The 5,447-nt window shown below is 48.3% G+C and overlaps 1 pseudogene; it reads right to left on the reverse strand.

Annotated features, from left to right (window-relative positions):
- Positions 1-2,187: 2,187 nt before the first annotated feature.
- LOC111729126 lies at positions 2,188-2,306 on the reverse strand (annotated as a pseudogene).
- Positions 2,307-5,447: the final 3,141 nt, after the last annotated feature.

Raw genomic sequence — 5,447 nt, forward strand, 5'->3', positions numbered from 1 at the left:
CCCAACAGGAGGTTGCAGGTCACCCCGGCTTATCACCACTTTACATGGCTTCTCCAAGCAAATGGTGAGCCCTACTTGACTCAAGGCGAGAGTATATTGATGATTAATCTCAGAGAAGCATCTGGTTTGCATCACCCCTGGTAGCAGACCCGAGCGGGGCACTGCCAGGGCTGGCGTGGTCACTTCGCAACCATCAGCACGAGCTAGAAAGAAAATGTAACATATCCTGTAATTACAGCCCGCCCAGGCCAGAGGCGCTGAGGCATCTGCAGATCTGATTTCAGGCTGGAGACAATGTTTATTGTCTCTGTTGCACACAGTTATTTACTCAGAGGTTGGGAGGCCGGCTGAAATATGCCCCTCGGGTACCGCGCTCCCGCAGGGCTGGGCGCCTTCTGTTTGGGTGGGGGAGCTCCAGCGTGGCTCCAGGCAATGGTCCCTTAGTGCTTTCACAGGCTCTGGATTTGGGCTGATGGAACTGGACGGGCGGATCTTGTCTCGTGGCAGTGGTCCCCACCTGCTCCCCAGGGCCCACTGCGGCTTCCCCACCACCCCTCCGCTCTGGCTGTGGGAGGCTGAGTCCATGGATTAGCACCCAGCACTCGTCGACCCTGTGCCAGGAGCTTGCCAGGCACCCTGACCCATCGTGACTCCCTGGGAGCTAGGCGTCATCAAACCCACTTAAAGAGCGAGGCGAAGTCATTAATGCGAAGGGAAAAGTCCACCTCTCTGACGTGACGCAGTGCGGGTGGCGATGCAGCTCACTTTTGCGGGTCTCCCCGTCAGGACTGTGGACAGAGCCACCTGTGGGCCACGGGCGGGAGAACTGGACGGACGATCCCAGAACGATCCTGAGGTAGGACCGTACGAAGCAAGGAAGCCCGACGCCCCTCCTTTCAAGGGTGTTAAACTCTGCAGTCGAGATGTCTGGGGAGAAACAAGAGTATCCACAAGCTAAGAGATTATACAGTGCAGAAGCGCGTGGGGAGGAAGCCGGGCAGGGCCGGCCTGAAAACCACGTGGCACGGAGGGGCGTCTTCTGGCGTCCATTGTCCTTCCTGAAACCCCGAGTCCCTGACCTGTCTTCTCCCCTCTACCAAATGCCACCGTCAGGAAAAGATTGGAGGAGCTCATTCAAACCAAACTTCCAGTGGCTCATGTCAAGGAGTGTATTTCTGAAGAGGAAACTTCACGCCTTAGCAGGTGGATTAGGGAAGCTTGGGAGTAGCCGGCGTCCTAAGGCATGGGCCGCTCACCCCGGGCGGGGGGCGTCCAGGAGGAAGTAAGGTCTGGAAGCTGACCGGTCGGCAAGCGGGCAGTCGCTGGCAGGAGGCCGCTCTGTGGCTTCTGAAGAATGAAGGTCAGTCGAGAGGAAAACGTCCAGACAGAAAATGCTTCCAAATACCAGTCCTGGTCTAGTTTTCCACAGACAGGGCTACGAGGCGGGTCACCAGGCGGAGACTCGGAGGCAGGTGTCAGCGTCGCGTGGAAGACAGGACCTGGGCAGAACCACATCTGGAACAGGGGTAGCGCGAGGCAAGTCGCGGGAAGGCGTGCTGGACGCCGAGCTGGGGTTTCTTACATCCCTCTGGTTGAGAGGGCAGCCGTGGAGACAGGGCCCAAGAGCCACAGGTGAAGAGGGAGGAAGGCTGCGGGGGCTTGGAGCTAGGCAGGTGTGGTGGGCCTTTCCGCCTCGGCCTCTGTCCATTTCAAGGAGCACGAAGCCGGGGAGTCGGAGGCTTGGTGTGACTCCCTCACGGACACACCAAAGGATGTGTGCACACGGGCGAGCGGGGCTTAGAGTGAGTTTAGTTGGGGAGCAGAGTTCCCCCAACTTTGTCTCTTTCACATTAGTTATCATGAAAATTCCAGAATCCCTGAAAATTTTACACAGGTAGAGAAAAATCTATGTTTCTACTGTAGGTGCTAAAAAAAAGTAATAATAATGTTCATTTATGCTTTAACATTCTTCACACTTAGGAGGCCGATGTAATCACAGAAAAAGGGACGTTTCTGGCTAATCAGTATCTCTGGGTTCTGATTCAACACGATTCTCTTTTCTCGAAATTCCACTAAGCTAATAAGAAAGGAATTTTTTTTTTTTTTTTTTTTTTTTTAGGCAAGGCAACCCTTGGTCGACCTCACAGGTTGCAAAGACCTTGTCAGCTTACGATCTTTTATTTTTTACGCCTTCAGCACTTGGTCTTCCTAGGGGGTCTCCCATCCAAGTACTAACCAGGCCCGACCCTGCTTAGCTTCCGAGATCAGACGGGATCGGGCTTGTTCAGGGTGGCGTGGCCGTAGGCTAAGAAGGAATTTTTTTTTTAAAAAAGCATTAATCAACAAGAGAAGCGAAAGCTAAGAACAAAATCTAGAAGCTGCAACATGAATAGACGAGTGGTAAACGACTCTGCACTTTTGAGAAAGTCGAAAATTCAACGACTGTGGGTGGGAAGAACCATGAAAATGGAAGCTGCAGGACCTGGGAAGGATCCCAAATCGAAGGCCCCAGTCTGAAGAAGAAGCCTCAAGTCCTCTCCTGGAACCCGAGCAGCCAGGCTGCTGCCTTTCCAGTGACCTCTAGACCACTGCAGGTTCCTTCTCAGAAAGGGCGGCAAGAGAGAGGCCCTGGATTCAAGAATACCAGGCATAGCCGAGAAGCGGAACATCACCCAGAAAGCAGGAGATTAAGCGAAGGTTTACAAATCGACCATTCCCGCCCCAGCTTCCTGTCCTGAAGCTCTTGGAATGTGGAGAGTCAGAGATATACCCTCCCTGCAGGAGACTGGGTGTCTTGTCTTTGGGGAAATTTGCTAAAGCAAAAAGTCCTAAAAATACTGTTAGAGGTTCCTCAAGAAGACGACTGAAGCTCACCATTGAGAAGACGTCCACATAAAAAAAAAAAAGCTTCTAAATAATATTAATGTTTCATTCTGAAATAGAAATGGATAATCAAGGGCCACCAGGCATTTGAGGAAACCCTCCAAGGTGAAAACAGAGACTGTAATTAAAACACTCAGAGGAAGGAAAGACAAGGCAAGCAACCGGAACACACTTAAAAATCAATCTTCCCCAGATAATGCCCTCAAAATGTATAAGGAGATATTCTGAAGAAAGAGCAATATTCTATTTAAAAAAGGAACATTCAGAGAATAGGAAGAACTTGTGCTAATTAAAAGGCAAAAAAAAGTCAATACGAGGGTTGGAAAATAAGGTTGAAGAAATGTACAAAATAAAACAAAGAGTGAATGGTTGGAATATACGAGAAGGAGATAAGAAAATTAAACGCCCAGCCTGGGAACTAATAGAAGTTCTAAAACAGAAAGAACAGAAAAAATGGAAGAGAGAAAATTATCTTACTAATTAGACTTCAAAAAAAAAAAAAGAAAAAGAGGAAAGAAAGGGAGGAAATTATCTAAGAAATAACACGGCTGAAGAATACTCGTTCATTTCCAAATTTAAAAAGGCCCACGGAGGGCACGTTAGCAAGATACACACTAACAACATCATTGTGAAATTTGGGAACTCGGAGATCTTAAAAACCGACAGAGAAGAAGAAAAAGGAAGAAGAGAAGGAGAAGAGGAAAATTTGGTTATGCCCAGAGGAACGGCAATCACAACGGCGTCGGGCCGTCTCCGAAATAAACTGGAAGCCAAACCGTAGTGAAGAGACACCAGGCAGAGCTCTGCGCCCAGACCGTCGGCCCAGCGCGAATGGGCACTGAAGACCTGAGGGTCTCAGACGGTTCTTCTCCACGTTGTGTCTGTCAGTGTCCTTCACTGATGGACACTGGGCTCTTCCTACACCCTGGCGATTGTGACCAGCGCTGCAATGATCACGGGAGTGCAGACACCTCCTCCAGGGCCCATGCCCATCCTTTTGGAGGAATCCTCACGAGGGACAGTGCTGTATCGTAAGGTATTTCTAATTTAAACATTTGGAGGGACCGCCATACTGTTTCCCATAGTGACGGCACCATTTTACATTCCCACGGACAGTGCACAAGGGTTCAGATCGCTCAGCATCTTCACCGACACTTTTCTTTTTTCTTTTTGATGTTGGCCATCTTTTATGGACTGAGTGTGTGTGTCTCCCCAAAATTCATACGTTAAAGCCTAAATCAACAGTGCGATGGTGTTTGGAGTGGGGTCTTTGGGAGGTGCTTAGGTCATGAGAGTAGAGCCCTCCTGAGTGGGATTAGTGCCCTCATAAAAAGTAGTAAGACCTCCCTGTGTGCTCTGCCATGTGAGGATACAATGATGGGCCGGCCGTCTGCAAACCAGGCTCTCGCCAGACACCAGATGTGTCAGAACCTTGATTTTAGATTTCCCAGCCTCCAGATCTGTGAGAAATAATTTTCTTTGGTTGATAAGCTACCCAGTCTAATGCACTTTGTCATAGCAGCCTGAACTGACTGAGACGCCACGCTAATGGGGTGAGGCGAAATCTCATTGTGGTTTTGGTTTGCATTTCCCTGTGAGACATACATGCAATGAAATATTATTCGGCTTTAAAAAGGGAAATCCTGCCACATCCAATGACGTGGATGAACTTTGAGAACGTTATGTTAACTCAGATAAGTCCATTAAAGAGGAACAAATACTGCATGTCCACTGGCACGAGGTGTCTAAAATAATCGAACACATAGGAGCAGAGGGTGGAGAGGCAGCCGCCATGGGCTGGGGGAAGGGGATCCAGTGGGTGTGGAGTTTCAGTTATACCAGATGATTACGTTCTAGAGATCCGCTGTCCAGCGTTTCACCCATAGTGAACAAGTCTGTGTCACATGCTTAAAAATTTAAGAGAGTAAAGCTCATGTGAAGTGTTCTTACCACAATTTAAGAAAACGAGAAAGGGGCAAAAAATCTCTCCAAAGATTCCTTTCACCGGAAGCAACAAGGTAGTGTTTCTCTAAAACAAAGGAGGGACCCAAGAAAGGAAATAAGGAACCCCAGAAATGCGGGAGAGAGGGCATTCCAGGATAACGGCGCAGGGAGGTTCTACGTTAAGTCCGTTTTCCAGAGAAAAAGAAAGCAATCAGCCCAGAGCGAGCAGAAGGCTGGAAGGCTCCAGAAGGGTGAACTTTGAGAAAAACAAAACAAAACAAACCATAAAACTGATAGAACTAGTATATTTGTCTGAACAAATTGAGAATTTGAAAGAGAATTAGTGATAAATACATAGAACACTAAGAAAAGAAAAAAACCAGAGACACTGATTGCAGGGAAGCAAGACTCTTCGAGAATAGAAGTCTGATTATAATGTGCTCATTTGTGAATAATATTCATATAATCATAATATAGACATTGAATATCGACATAATGGAAAATGTGACATATCGACAGTATTAGTTTCCTGGTGCTATAGAACCAGGGATGCCAGGTTTGATAGTCTGAAACAGCACCTGCTTATTAGTTTGCAGCGTTGCAGGGCAGAAGTTCAGGCA

The sequence above is a fragment of the Pteropus vampyrus genome, unplaced genomic scaffold, assembly GCF_000151845.1.
Source record: "Pteropus vampyrus isolate Shadow unplaced genomic scaffold, Pvam_2.0 Scaffold248, whole genome shotgun sequence".
In the NCBI taxonomy this organism is placed as follows: Eukaryota; Metazoa; Chordata; class Mammalia; order Chiroptera; family Pteropodidae; genus Pteropus; species Pteropus vampyrus.